General features: G+C 46.7%; 1 protein-coding gene across 2 annotated transcripts in view; it reads left to right on the forward strand.

Annotated features, from left to right (window-relative positions):
• Positions 1 to 391: 391 nt before the first annotated feature.
• Positions 392 to 14,401, forward strand: part of MYLK3 (myosin light chain kinase 3) — an 80,398-nt gene continuing 66,388 nt past the window's right edge. For both annotated transcript variants that reach the window (XM_017953320.3, XM_021931924.2), the window contains exon 1: positions 392 to 503. The gene's annotated coding sequence lies outside the window, so the exon portion shown is untranslated. The remainder of the gene's footprint in view (positions 504 to 14,401) is intronic.

Genomic DNA, 14,401 nt, shown 5'->3' on the forward strand with positions numbered 1-14,401 from the left:
TGGTTCAGTTGACCATCCAAACTGTTAGAGCCCTTGGGTTAAAACATCAAGTTCAGAACCTCTGCTTAGTGGACCCACATCCATCTGACGGCAGCGGCTGTTGCCATCACACCAGCCGCAGCAGCGAGGGGCGGCTGGGGCTGCACACGCCATGGAGCCAGTGGGAGCCCCGCCCCTTCCGAGTTAGGGCGGGAGCGGTGCTTCCGCAGCCGCCCAAACTAAGGCTGCAGACCCAGGCCTCCTGCTCTACTGGGCGGGGCTACAGCTGCCCAAACTGCGGCTGTGGATCTGAGCCTCGCTGTGCTCTTGGACAGGGCCAGGAGCAGGCAGGATCTGCCCTCCTGTGTGCAGCTGTGACCACTGGAGGAGGCTGCAGACCTGAGCCTCCCGCTTCACAGAGCAGGCAGGACCTGAGAACAAGCGGGAAGCCTGCCCCTTCCGAGTTGGCGGGGTGGGAGCTCCCCAGGTGCAGCTGTGGCCACCCTCCCAGGCGCAGGACCAAGGTATTTCTGCAGCATGCACCCTTGGGGGCCCAGGAAGCCCGTCCCCACCCATCTCTGCAGGCTTGGGGTGTCTGCTTCCACTGCCTGGCCCTTCACCTCTCCCGGCACCTGCTCCAATCTTGGAGCAAGGTTGGGACGGAGCCCTGGGGCCATGAATGGCAGTGGGAGGCCTGGGCAGAAAAGGGTCACACTCTGTAACTCATCTTTCAGAGTCTTTCAGGACTTAAGTGTAGTTATAGAGAAGGAAAGGGGTGGTGGGAGGGTGTCTTGAGGAGAATCTGCAGTGCTTTGCAGGGCAACTTCAGGCAAAGAAAGGCTAGCTTTTCAGGCAAGAGTGGAAGAGCTGCTTCCACTGGCAAAGACGACAGGAGAATTTAGGGGTTCAGTGTCCCTAGCTTCATGTCTCCCTTGCAGATTTCGGGATCCTATTCTTTCCCAATCAATGTCCTCACTTTAACAGAAGACACTCTAGGAAGTTGGGAAATCAATTTGCCTTGTAATTCAGTCACTTGCTGAATGAGCCGCAGGGCTACAGGAGATGAGAATTTCTTTCAGGGCAGACATAGCTTTCAGATCAGTGAAAAGTTTGAGCTGGGAATCTGAAGCCCTGAGCTCATCCTTTTCTTTCACAACTCTCTAACGTGCTGAGGTAATTCCATTATACTTCTTACCTCGACTAAAATATTCTAATATGGAAAACATGCGGTCCCTTAGTGTCTCACCTTCAATAGGTATTTTATTAGAAGAATCCAGTGGTGATATTTTGTGTATCTCTATTGCCACATCTTGTCGTGGATTACCAGGGCCCTCTTTACTGTGGGAAATAGAGTCATGAATGCCTTTAATAAGATGAGAAAGTTGGCCGGGTGCAGTGGCTCACACCTGTAATCCCACCACTTTGGGAGGCCAAGGTAGGCGGATCACCTGAGGTCAAGAGTTTGAGACCTGCCTGGCCAATATGGCGAAACCTCGTTTCTACTAAAAATACAAAAAATTAGCTGGGCATGGTGGCAGGCGCCTGTAATCCCAGCTACTCGGGAGGCTGAGGGAGGAGAATCACTTGAACCCAGAAGGCAGAGGTTGTAGTGAGCCGAGATCGCGCCGCTGCACTCCAGCCTGGCGATAGAGCAAGAATCTGTCTAAAAAAAAAAAAAAAAAAAAAAAAAAAAAATTAGAAAATCAGTTCCAGAAAATCCAGAAATACTTCAGAAAATTCATTCTTAAGAGTCCCGTCCTCTAGAAACACTTCCAGTACCAGAGTCTATCAGTCAGTGTTCAACCAGAGATAACCAATAGCAGATATTAAGAAATGTATTGCGAGGAATTTACATACATGATTGTAAAGGCTGGTTAGGCAAGCCTGAAATCCTTAGGGCAGGCTGGCATGAGGACAGGCTAGCACTCTTGGGCATGGGGTGAGGCTGCTGTTCACAGGTGGAATTTCTCCTTTCAGAAGGTAAAAGATGTAGCATAGTGCCTGGCAGGTGGACCAAAGATGACATCTGTAATTATTACATATAAGATGTTATAGTAGAAGAGCAAAAACGGGCTTTTAGAGTTAAATTAATCTTTTTACCAGTCTGCCTTTATCATGCCTAGTGTTGATTTATTCCTTTTTAAATATGAATTCAAGAGTGTCCATTTAATGTATGAACCTCCCTACCCCTGCCCTTGTTTGGGGGTCAAGGGCAGCTTGGATTATAACTCAGTTTGGGGATAAAGTGCACTGAACTTGCTAGCTTCCTGGACAGCCCACTTATGTTCAGAATCGGGGAGCTTCACAAAATCAGGGACTCAGTTCCTGACTACAAATTTCAGGCATGGATAGCAAAGTCCTAGGAGTGTAGGAGGTAGCTAAGGATTGACTCTTTTCCTCCTTACTCATCTCTCTAAGACAGCAGTATGAATATTGGGACAGGCTGGAATCCCTATGAGAAAAATCTATCAGATCCTCAGATGGATAAGTCTCTTGCTTGGCCGGGTGCGGTGGCTCACGCCTGTAATCCCAGCACTTTGGGAGGCCGAGGCGGGCGGATCACAAGGTCAGGAGATCGAGACCACAGTGAAACCCCGTCTCTACTAAAAATGCAAAAAATTAGCCGGGCGCGGTGGCGGGCGCCTGTAGTCCCAGCTACTCAGGAGGCTGAGGCAGGAGAATGGCGTGAACCCGGGAGGCGGAGCTTGCAGTGAGCCGAGATCACGCCACTGCACTCCAGCCTGGGCGACAGTGTGAGACTCCATCTCAAAAAAAAAAAAAAAAAAAAAGTCTCTTGCTTGAAGGTCTTCGCTTATTAAGCTTCCTTCCGTTTTACCTATCTGCAGTGCCAATTCAAGTGACAATTCCTTTTTGGCCATTATCTCTGTCAACTGGTGGTACTCATTTAATCCACACATCTGTAAGTCTTGTCTAAATATTCTCCCTACCAGGCCAGTAACCCTCAGGTTGTTCCTGAGTCAACTTTCCACCTTGTCACTGTCACTTTGCAGTTGACAATGACTCTACCCCTGGATAGCCCTCCATGTGATTGTGCCCTCTACAACGATCCTGATCGGTAAAGCTTTCTAGATATCACTGCTATAAAGAATTGGCCAGCCAGGTAACGGTGCCCAACATCATTCTTATTGGCCGTGTGACCTTGAACAAGTTACATAACCTTTCTGCACCTGTAAGATCATGGTAACGATAGTACCTATTTTTTTTTTTTTTTTTTTTTTTTACAAATTTTGGAGGATTAAATGAGTTAACGTCAAGCACTCAGTGCCTGGTGTGTTTTTGGTACTTAGAGACAGGTATGGTTGTGCTGTTGCTGCTAGTGCTGAAGACTTTGGTTTCAAAACTTGCACTTGCTAGTTTCTCTCACTAACACCAAGCCTTTGCCTACAGAGGCCTTTCTGTTTGTCCCATTCTTTCTGTTTCTTAGGAGGCCCAGTCCTCTGGCTGCCTGTGTGTCTGCTGAACAATAGAAAATTCTGTTATTTTGTTATGCTGGGTAATACACCTCACATATTAGGGGTGGAGGATGGAAGAGATGAGCCGCCAACCTGTTCAAAAGGCCATTAAAAATGTCTTTCTGGGCTGGGTGCAGTGGCTTATGCCTGTAATCCAAGCACTTTGGGAGGCCAAGGTGGGTGGATCACCTGAGGTCAGGAGTTCGAGACCAGCCTGACCAAGATGGTGAAACCCCATCTGTACTAAAAATACAAAAATCTGGCCGGGTGCAGTGGCTCATGCCTGTAATCCCAACACTTTGGGAAGCTGAGGCGGGTGGGTCACAAGGTCAGGAGTTCGAGACCAGCCTGGCCAATGTGGTAAAACCCCGTCTCTAGTTAAAAAAATACAAAAATTAGCCAGGCATGGTGGCGCGCGCCTGTAATCCCAGCTACTCTGGAGGCTGAGGCAGGAGAATTGCTTGAACCCAGGAAGCGGAGGCTGCAGTGAGCCGTGATCATGCCACTGCACTCCAGCCTGGGCGACACAGCGAGACTGTCTCAAAAAAAAAAAAAAAAAAAGTCTTTCTGAACAAAATGTTGAACCTCATTCGATCTAAGACACCATCAGCTGTGAAATACACCTTCGTGTTATGTAACATGTATAAGGAAGCCAATTAACCTTTAACATTTAATTTTATACTTAAAAATTATTTTAGGCTGGGCATGGTGGCTCATGCCTGTAATCCCAGCACCTTGGGAGGCCAAGGTAGGAGGATTGCTTGTGGCAAGAAGTTTGAAACCAGCCTGGGCAACATAGGGAGACAGCCTCTCTGCAAAAAAAAAAAAAAAAAAAAAATTAACCAAACAAGATGCACGCCTATAGACCCAACTACTTAAGAAACTGAGGCAGGAGGATACAGCCCACAAGTTTGACATTGCAATGAGCTGTGATCACGCCACTGCACTCCAGCCTGGGTGACAGAGAAAGACTCTGTCTCTAAAAAAAAAAAAAAAAAAAAAAAGTTATTTTAGATTTATTTACACATAGAATTAATGATGATGAACAGCTGTGGCCAAGTTCACCCATGTGCAGACAATGATAACCATACCACAACTGCTACCTGGCTGATGGTGTCAGATACCATTGATTGTATGATGCACGTGAATTTCAGAGATGTTAAAAAGTGAGGGACAAAAGTGCATCTTGGCTGGACACAGTGGCTCACGCCTGTAATCCCAGCCCTTTAGGAACCTGAGGTGGGTGGATCCCCTGAGCTCAGGAGTTCGAGACCAGCCTGGGCAACATGGTGAAACCCTGTCTTTACCTAAGATAAAAAATAAAATTTAAAAAAGGGCCGCCTGTAATCCCAGTACTTTGGGAGGCCAAGTCGGGCAGATCACGAGGTCAGGAGATTGAGAACATCCTAGCTAACACGGTGAAACCCTGTCTCTACTAAAAATACAAAAAATTAGCTGGCCGTGGTGGCGGGCGCCTGTAGTCCCAGCTACTTGGGAGGCTGAGGCAGGAGAATGGCGTGAACCTGGGGATGGAGCTTGCAGTGAGCCGAGATCGCGCCACTGCACTCCAACCTGGGTGACAGAGTGAGACTCCATCTCAAAAAATAAAAATAAAAAATAAAAAATAAAAATAAAAAAAGAAAGTGCATCTTAAAGTCAATGAAATATGTTTTGCTTCAGCCAATCCCTAGAACATAGAGACTTTATTTTTCTTGATTCAATTACATGTCTTTGATACATGAATTTCTGTAAAATAATTTCTGTGTTCCAAGACTTCAGATTTTAAAATGTTTCTAGCTTTAACAGAAAATATTTTGGCCAAGGCAATGATTTGTTGTTGATTCTTATTTCAGGCAATAGCAGAGGCTCTGTGACTGAGTTGTCAAACATACATATTAAGAATTTGGTTTTTTTCATTTTATCAGACAGAAAAGATGATTAAGAGGTTATGACCCTCTTAGAGAGATGTATACTGTTTGATTCTTAGCTACAATTTCATAATACTTTAAATTTCATCTTAGTGTGGCATAAAGAACAACATTTTGGAGTCAAACAGACTGACTTAGATTTACATTCTGGCTTTGCCACTTACTAGAGATGTGACTCGGTATGTCACTTCACCTTCCTAGACCTCAGTTTGCTTCTCTGTAAACTCCTCATAGATTAGACAATGTATATAAAGCATAAAGTGTTTACCAAAGCATATAGTGTTTAGTAAACTGCTGTATTGATGAAAATGATGGTCTATTGGAGTGCTGGGAATACACGATTGGTAGAGCTGGATGTCACGGCAGGCAGTGGGGCTGCTGGAACCTTACCTGGAGTCACTCTGGAGAGGAAGGATAGTTTTTAAAATAGGTCATTCCTCAGGAAATGAAGTGACTTTACTATTAGTCAAAAAGAATTAGTGCTACAAATTGCAGCTAGACAGGAGGAATAAATTCTAGTGTTCCATAGCACCATAGGATGACTATAGTTAATAATACATAGTTTCTTTTTTCTCTTCTTTTCTTTTTTTTGAGACAGGGTCTTACTGTATTGCCCAGGCTGGAGTGCAGTGGAGCGATCCTGGCTCACTGCAGCCTAAAACTCTTGGGCTCAGGCAATCCTCCCACCTTAGCCGCCCGAGTGGCTGGGACTACAGTTGGGTGCCACCATGACCGGCTAAATTTTTTAAAAGTAGTTTGTAGAGACAGAGTCTCATAATATTGCCCAGGCTAGTATATAGTTTCAAATAGTTAGAAAGAGGATATTGAATATCCCCAACACAAAGAAATGATAACTGGTTGAAATGATGGATATGCTAGTTGCCCTGATTTGATCACTCTATACTGTATTATCAGAATATCATTATGTATCCCTTAAACATGTACAATTATGTCAAATTTTTAAAAAGTGACCCTGACAGGCCGGGCACGGTGGCTCAAGCCTGTAATCCCAGCACTTTGGGAGGCCGAGACGGGCAGATCACGAGGTCAGGAGATCGAGACCATCCTGGCTAACACGGTGAAACCCCGTCTCTACTAAAAAATACAAAAAACTAGCCGGGCGCGGTGGCGGGCGCCTGTAGTCCCAGCTACTCAGGAGGCTGAGGCAGGAGAATGGCGTGAACCCGGGAGGCAGAGCTTGCAGTGAGCTGAGATCCGGCCACTGCACTCCAGCCCGGGCGGGAGAGGGCCCCCCCGTATCAAAAAAAAAAAAAAAAAAAAAAAAAAAGAGTGACCCTGACTCAGATAGATAGATAGATGATAGATAGAACTGGTGCTTCCATATTGGCCTTTTTGGGGGTTTTGTTTTTGTTTCTGTTTTTTTTGAGATGGACACTCACTCTGTTGCCCAGGCTGGAGTGCAATGGCATAATCTCAGCTCACTGCAACCTTTGCCTCCTGGGTTCAAGTGATTCTTCTGCCTCAGCCTCCTGAGTAGCTGGGACTACAGGTGTGTACCACCACGCCCGGCTAATTTTTGTATTTTTAGTAGAGACAGGTTTTCACCATGTTGGTCAGGGTGGTCTCAAACCCCCTGACTTCAGATGATCCACCCATCTTGACCTCCCAAAGTGCTGGGATTACAGGCTTGAGCCACTGTGGCTGGCCAATATTGTGGAATGGTAACATTATATTAGTCTGGGAGCAGAAGGAAAGGTCGGGAATGCAAAAAGAATATTTTGATAATTTGAGAGGGATTTTGAAATAGGAATTGATTCCTAAAGCTTACGAATGGAAGAGGTCATTTACTCGTCATTCATGAAGTACGTATTGAGTACACGCTACATGTCAGGGGTTCTGCTAGGCCCTGGGAACTCAGTGGTGAGGATGCAGACAAGGTCCCTGTCCTTGTGGAGCTTACATTAGGGTGGGGGTAAGGATACACAATAAAAAAGTAAACCACTTAAAAAACAAGATATATAATGATTCTTAGAGTTTACTGGTAAGGGAAGATCTCTCTGGGACGATGACATTTAACTGAGGCCTGATGACAAAGTGATGTTTCTTGTGCTTGAGGTTCATTGAGCTTCTTCTTTTTATCTGTGGATTTATAGTTGTGCTCTCTCTCTCTCTGTCTCTCTGTCTCTCTCTCCTTTCTTTCTTCTTTCGTTTTGTTTTCTTTGTTTTTGTAGGGTCTGGCTCTGTTATCCATACTGGAGTGCAGTGGGGTGATCTTGGCTCACTGCATGCCACCTCCTGGGCTCAAGCGATTCTCCTGCTTCAGGCTCCCAAGTAGCTAGGACTATAAGTTCATGCCACCATGCCCAGCTAATTTTTAAAACTTTTTGTAGAGATGAGGTTTCACCATGTTGCTCAGGCTTGTCTTGAACTCCTGGGCTTAAGTGATCCTCCAGCCTCAGCCTCCCAAAGTGCTAGGATTACAGATGTGAGCCAACGCACCTGGCTGGGTTTATAGTTTTCATCAAATTTGGAAATGACGTGGCCACTATTTTCTCGCCTCTCCTTTGGAAACTCCAATTACACAGATATTAGGCCACTTAAAGTCCCACAGCTCACTGCTCTTTTTTTCCTCTTTTTTTTGGGATAGTTTCTATTGTTATGACTGTATCTTAATCTTCACGTATTTTTGTCCTTTGTAGTGTTCAACCTGTCTTTAGTCCCATCCAGTGTATTTTTCATCTCAAATGTTTTAGGTTTCATCTCTAGAATTTCAACTTCGGACTTTAACAAATGTTTTCCAGGGGGGCCCAGTGGGTGGCTCACACCTGTAATCCAGCACTTTGGGAGGCGGAGGTGGGCAGATCACCTGAGGGCAGGAGTTTGAGAACAGCCTGGTCAACATGGTGAAAGCCCATCTCTACTAAAGCACGGCCGGGATCTTTGGGGTGTCAGTTTTCTTCCCAGAAACCTCTGCAGGCTATGGCACCTTTGCCTGAGTTCTTGTCCTGTGTCCAGGAAGAGCAGAGAAGTGAAGAGTGACCAATTGTTTGAGTTCTTGTCCTGTGTTCAGCAAAGTGAAGGGTGAACATGAAGATGAGCTTTATCAAGTATTACAACAACTCAGAAAATGAAAATGAGCTTTATTAAGTGTTACAGTAGCTCAGAGGAGACCTGCAGGGGGTAGCTCCTCTCTATAGGCAGGTCATCCACCAAGTGTTCAGTTCTCAGCAGAGAGGAAACCCTGGAGAGGGTAGCTCCTCTATGCAACCGGACTTCCCAGATGTCTGCAGTTCTCAGTGGAGAGCAGGCCCTGGAGAGAGTGCCTCTTCTCTGCAATCAGGTAGTCTCTGCAGCTCTCTGCAGAGAGGGTAGCTCTTCTCTGCAGGTGGTGGTCCCATCCTCTCCAGCTCTCAGCAGACAGGGGACTCCTCTCTGCAACTGGTCATCCTGTTGTCTCTCTGCCGCTTCATCCTCTGGCCGTCTTTTGCCCTGCTCTGGCTGAGCCCAGGGCTTTTATGGACCTCAGAGGGGAGGAAGTGTGTGCCCATTGGTCCATGGGCATCATGGGCCGCCACTGGCCAGCAGGAAAAGGCACCACAAGTCCCCACTTCGGTCCATTGGACGGGCAGCCCAGCCCCCAGCCTTCTGGCCCTCCCTGGTCTGAAGGTGGGGCCCTCCTGGGGACCTGCCTCTTCTACCCAGGGCTCTGTCTGTGTCCCACTGCCATTCATGGCCCTGGGGCTGGGCCCCAACTCTGCTCTGAGATCGGAGCAGGCACCAGGAGCCAAGAGAGACCAGGCAGTGGCAGCAGACACCCCTGAGCCTGCAGAGATAGGGGGAGGGTCCTTCCTGGGGCCTTGGAGGGTGCGGGCTGCAGAGACGTTCCGTCCTGCACTTGGGAGGGCATCCGCAGCTGCACCCTGGAGCTCCAGTCCCCACAACTCGGAAGGCTCAGGCTTGTCCCCGGCTCCTGCCTGCTCTGTAGAGTGGGAGGCCCAGGTCTGCAGCCACAGTTCCGCTGCACCTGGGAGGGCAGATCTTGCCTGTTCCCGTGCCCCCGCACCACACCCCATCCCCACAAGAGCACACGGAGGCTCGGATCCACAGTTGCAGTTTGGGAGGGCAGGGCTCCTGGCCTGCTTGGTAGAGCAGGGCGTCTGGGTCTGCAGCTGGGATTTGGGCAGCTACAGTTGCACCCGGGGAGCTCCTGGCTCCAATTTAGCAGGGGCGAGGCTCCCTCAGGCTCCATGGAGTGTGCAGCCCCTGCGGCAGCCTGCGTGATTACAGCAGCCACTGCCATTAGCGGTGCAGGCCTGTAGTCCCAGCCACTCGGGCGACTGAGGCAGGAAAATTGCTTGAACCTAGGAGGTGGAGGTTGCAGTGAACCGAGATTGCGCCACCACACTACAGACTGGGCGACAGAGTGGGACTGTGTCTCAAAAAAATAAAAATAAATAAAAAATTTAAAAATAAAAATGTGTTCCATGTCTCTGCTTAACATCTGGATGCTGGGGCCATCAGAGGGTTCACCTCATTTTCTCGTCACTTCTCATGCCTCACTGTCCACATCATCCATGTCCAGTGTCTTGAGCACTGATCTTTCCCATATCCTGTCCACATTTAGTTGTTACCTTAGGAGGGTAAATCCAGTCCTGCTTTATCTTGGCTGAATGTAGGAGTACCCTATCTTTATTATTTAGCTCATATTCATATTTACTGTAAGGTTTTAAAATGTGCAAATAGGCTACATATTGATTTTAACCAGTTACTGTTAATAAAAAAACACTTGAGATTCCAACTAATTTTCCTGCTGCATGGTAAAGCCCATGCCTTCGCTCTGATCTCCGTACTAATCTTCATTCACTGTGTATTTAACAACATAGCTCTCAGAAAACTCTGGCTTGGCTTTGCCTTTCCTTTCCTTCCCTTTCCTTCTATTCTTTCTTTCCTTCTTTTTTTTTTTTTCTTTTTTTTGACAGTCTTGTTCCATCACCCAGGCTGGAGTGCAGTGGCCCGATCTTGTCTCACTGCAATCTCCACCTCCCGGATTCAAGTGATTCTCATGCCTCAGTCTCCTGAGTAGCTGGGATTACAGGTGTGCGCAACCACACCTGGCTAATTTTTGTATTTTTAGTAGAGATGGGGTTTCACCATGTTGGCCATGGCTGGTCTTAAACTCCTGGCCTCAAGTGATCCACCCACCTCAGCCTCCCAAAGTGTTGGGATTACAGGCATGAGCCACCACAGCTGGCCTCTTTCTTTTTTGTCAATTAAAAAAGTCACTTCTGGCCAGGCATGGTGGCTCACCCCTGTAATCCCAGCACTTTGGGAGGCCAAGGTGGGCAGATCACATGAGGTCAGGAGCTGGAGACCAGCCTGGCCAACATGGGGAAACCCTGTCTCTACTAAAAATACAAAAAATTAGCTGGGCGTGGTGGTGGGCGCCTGTAATCCCAGCTACCAGGAGGCTGAGGCATGAGAATCGCTTGAACCCAGGAGGTGGAGTTGCAGTGAGCCGAGATCGGGCCACTGCACTCCAGCCTGGGTGACAGAATGAGACTGTCTCCAAAAAAAAAAAAAAAAAAAAAAAAAAAAAGTCACTTCTGACCTTACCAGTAAGAGAAATCTGCTTCAGATCATTTCCATTGTTCATTATGTATTATGGTATCATTCCTGTGGCTGAGCTGCTTCCCAGATGTACTTATCAAACATTTTCATGCATTATATGTGGGCCCAAGAACTTTTAGAATGTGGGTCAAGGTGGAAGCTACGGTTTTAGTTGTGGTAAAAATATATAACAACATTTTACTTTTTCTTTTCCTTTTTTTTTTTTCCAAGACAGGGTCTTACTCTCATCCAGGCAGGAGTGCAGTGGTGCATGATCACAGCTCACTGCAGCCTCAACTTCCTGGTTCAGGCAGTTCTCCCTCCTCAACTCCTCCCCAAGTAGCTGGGACAACAGGCACCTGCCACCCCACCTGGCTAATTTTGTGTTTTTGTAGAGACAGGGCTTTCCATATAGTCCAGGCTGGTCTCGAACTCCTGGGCTCAAGCCATCTGTCCGCCTTTGGCCTCCTTAAAGTGCTGTAGATTAAAAGCATGAACCAATCAGATCTGGCTTTTTAATCATTTTAACTGTCCATTCTAGTGACATTAGTATATCTTCACAATGCTGTGTGTATCATCAGCATTGTGTTACTACTAGTAGTATTACTACTATCTAATTCTAGAACTTTTTCATCATCCCATACTCGAAACTCTGTACCCCCTTTTTTTTTTTTTTTTCTTTTTTGAGACGGAGCTAGGTGTCATCACTCCAGGTTGGAGGCAGGCTGACTGCTCACTGTAAGTCTCGGGCCTCCCAGGTTCAGGCCATTCTCCTGCCTCAGCTCCAGAGTAGCTGGGACTACAGGCGCCCGCCACCACGCCCGGCTAGTTTTTCGTATTTTTAGTAGAGACGGGGTTTCACCATGTTAGCCAGGATGGTCTCGATCTCCTGACCTCGTGATCCGCCCGCCTCGGCCTCCCAAAGTGCTGGGATTACAGGCTTGAGCCACCGCGCCCGGCCAACTCTGTACCCCTTACACAGTAACTCCTCATTCTCTCCTTCCCCAGCCCCTAGCAATCTCTATTCTACTGTTTGTCTCTATGAATTTGCCTATTCTAGGTACCTCATATAAGTGGGATCATAACAACATTTGCCTTTCAGTATCTGGCTTATTTCACTTAGCATAATGGTTTCAAGCTTCATCCATGTCGTATCAGGTATCAGAATTTCGTTCCTTCTGAATGAGTAATAATAAGGCTGAATAACTTTCCACTGTATATATATTCCACGTTTTGTTTACCCATTCATCTGTTGAACATTTGGGTTGTTTCCACCTTTGAGCTACTGTGAATAATACTGCTGTGACCATAGATGTACCAGTATTTGTTTGAGTTCCTGTTTTCCATTCTTTCGGTTATGTACCTAGGAGTGGAACTGCTGGATCATGTGGTAATCCTATGTTTCACTTTTTGAGAAATCACCAAACTGTTTTCCACAGTGGTTGCATCATTTTTGCATTCCCATCAGCCATGCAGTGTCTGAGTTTCCCCACCTTCTCACCAATACATGTTATTTCTTATTTTTGTGAGTAATAGCCATTCTAATGGGTGCGAAGTGATATTTCATTGTGGTTTTAACTTACATTTCCCTAATGACTAGTGACATTGAGCAGCTTGTCATGTGCTTATTGGCTATTTCTGTGTCCTATTTATAGAAATATCTATTTAAATCACTTGACCATTTTTGAGAACAACAATTGAATGGGATTGTTTCAGTGGGGCTTGTGGTTTTTTTGTTTTTTGTTTTGAGACAGGGTCTTGCTCTGTTGCCCAGGCTGGAGTGCAATGGTGCGATCTTGCCTCACTGCAACCTCTGCCTGCCAGATTCCAGCGATTCTCCTGCCTCAGCCTCCCAGTTAGCTGGGACTACAGGTACACAGCATCATGCCCAGTTAGTTTTCTGTATTTTTAAGTAGAGAAGGGGTTTCACCATGTTGGCTAGTCTGATCTCAAACTCCAGACTTCAAATGATCCACCTGCCGCAAATGCCCAAAGTGAGCCACCGCACTTGGCCTGGGAGGGGTTGTGTTTTAATGCCCAAATCTATCTGCTCCCCAAGTGATCTTTGGATTTTTGGTATTATTTCTGATGTTTTATATCTAACATATCTAGAAAGTACTCCATAGAAAATTGCTTCATGTTTCCTTGATAATTGCCCATATGTGACAGATTTTTCTTTGCAATAGATGAAGCAGATGGTGATTTCAAGTTGCTTCCCATGTATCTGAGCTGTTTCCAGAGTCTGCCCTTTCTGTTTCTATGCAGCTAAAGAGTGGCTGACCAGGAGGCAGGAGTGGCGGCTCACGCCTATAATCCCAAAACTTTGGGAGAACGAGGCGAGTGGATCACTTGAAGTCAGGAATTCAAGTGACCAGCCTGGCCAACATGGTAAAACCCTGTCTCTACTAGAAATACAAAAATTAGCCAGATGGTAGAGGCACATGCCTGTAATCCCAGATATATGGGAGGCTGAGGCAGGAGAATTTCTTGAACTCTGGAGGCAGAGATTGCAGTGAGTCAAGATTGCACCAGTGCACTCCAGCTTGAGTGACAGAGCAAGACTCCGTATCCAAAAAAAAAAAAAAAAAAAAGGCTGGGCACGGTGGCTCACACCTGTAATCCCAGCACTTTGGGAGGCTGAGGCGGGCGGATCACGAGGTCAGGAGATCAAGACCATCCTGGCTAACACGGTGAAACCCCGTCTCTACTAAAACTACAAAAACAAAATTAGCCAGGCGTGGTAGCGGGCGCCTGTAGTCCCAGCTACTCAGGAGGCTGAGGTGGGAGAGTGGCGTGAGCCCAGAAGGCGGACCTTGCAGTGAGCAGAGATCGCGCCATTGCACTCCAGCCTGGGAGACAGAGCGAGACTCCGTCTCAAAAAAACACAAAAAACAACAACAAAAAAACCCACAGTGGCTGACCAGGGATACGATCTAGGAATGAGACTCATAAGACTCCCGTGATAGACCTGTTAAGCTTCACTTTTCTTTTGCTTGGAAAATTTTATCTCTTTAGTAAAATAAGAACACAACAAAACAAACCACTCACTTATTGGCCTTTGGTTGCTGCCATTTCACGTCACCAGCAACAGCAATGACTCTGACAGAAGCTTGCCAGGTGCCCTATTTCGGTTGGGAGCCACATGCCCTTGGCGTTAGGGATACAGATAAATGTCACCCCTCCTCTTCATCAGGAAACTCGGGGTCCAAAGTTTTAAGTGGGATTTTGAGGTTATAGGAATATAAAACACCTAAAAAAAGTAAAACTCATGTTTGTTACAACTTAAAAGAATCACTTGAAGCTGAGCCTTGTGGCTCATGCCTGTAATCTAGCACTTTGGGAGGCCAAGGCGGGCAGATCACTTGAGGTCAGGAGTTCGAGACCAGCCTGGCCAACATGGCAAAACCCTGTCTCTACTGAAAATACAAAAAAGTAACCAGGCATGGTAGCATC

The sequence above is a fragment of the Papio anubis genome, chromosome 18 (genome assembly GCF_008728515.1).
Source record: "Papio anubis isolate 15944 chromosome 18, Panubis1.0, whole genome shotgun sequence".
Taxonomy (NCBI): domain Eukaryota; kingdom Metazoa; phylum Chordata; class Mammalia; order Primates; family Cercopithecidae; genus Papio; species Papio anubis.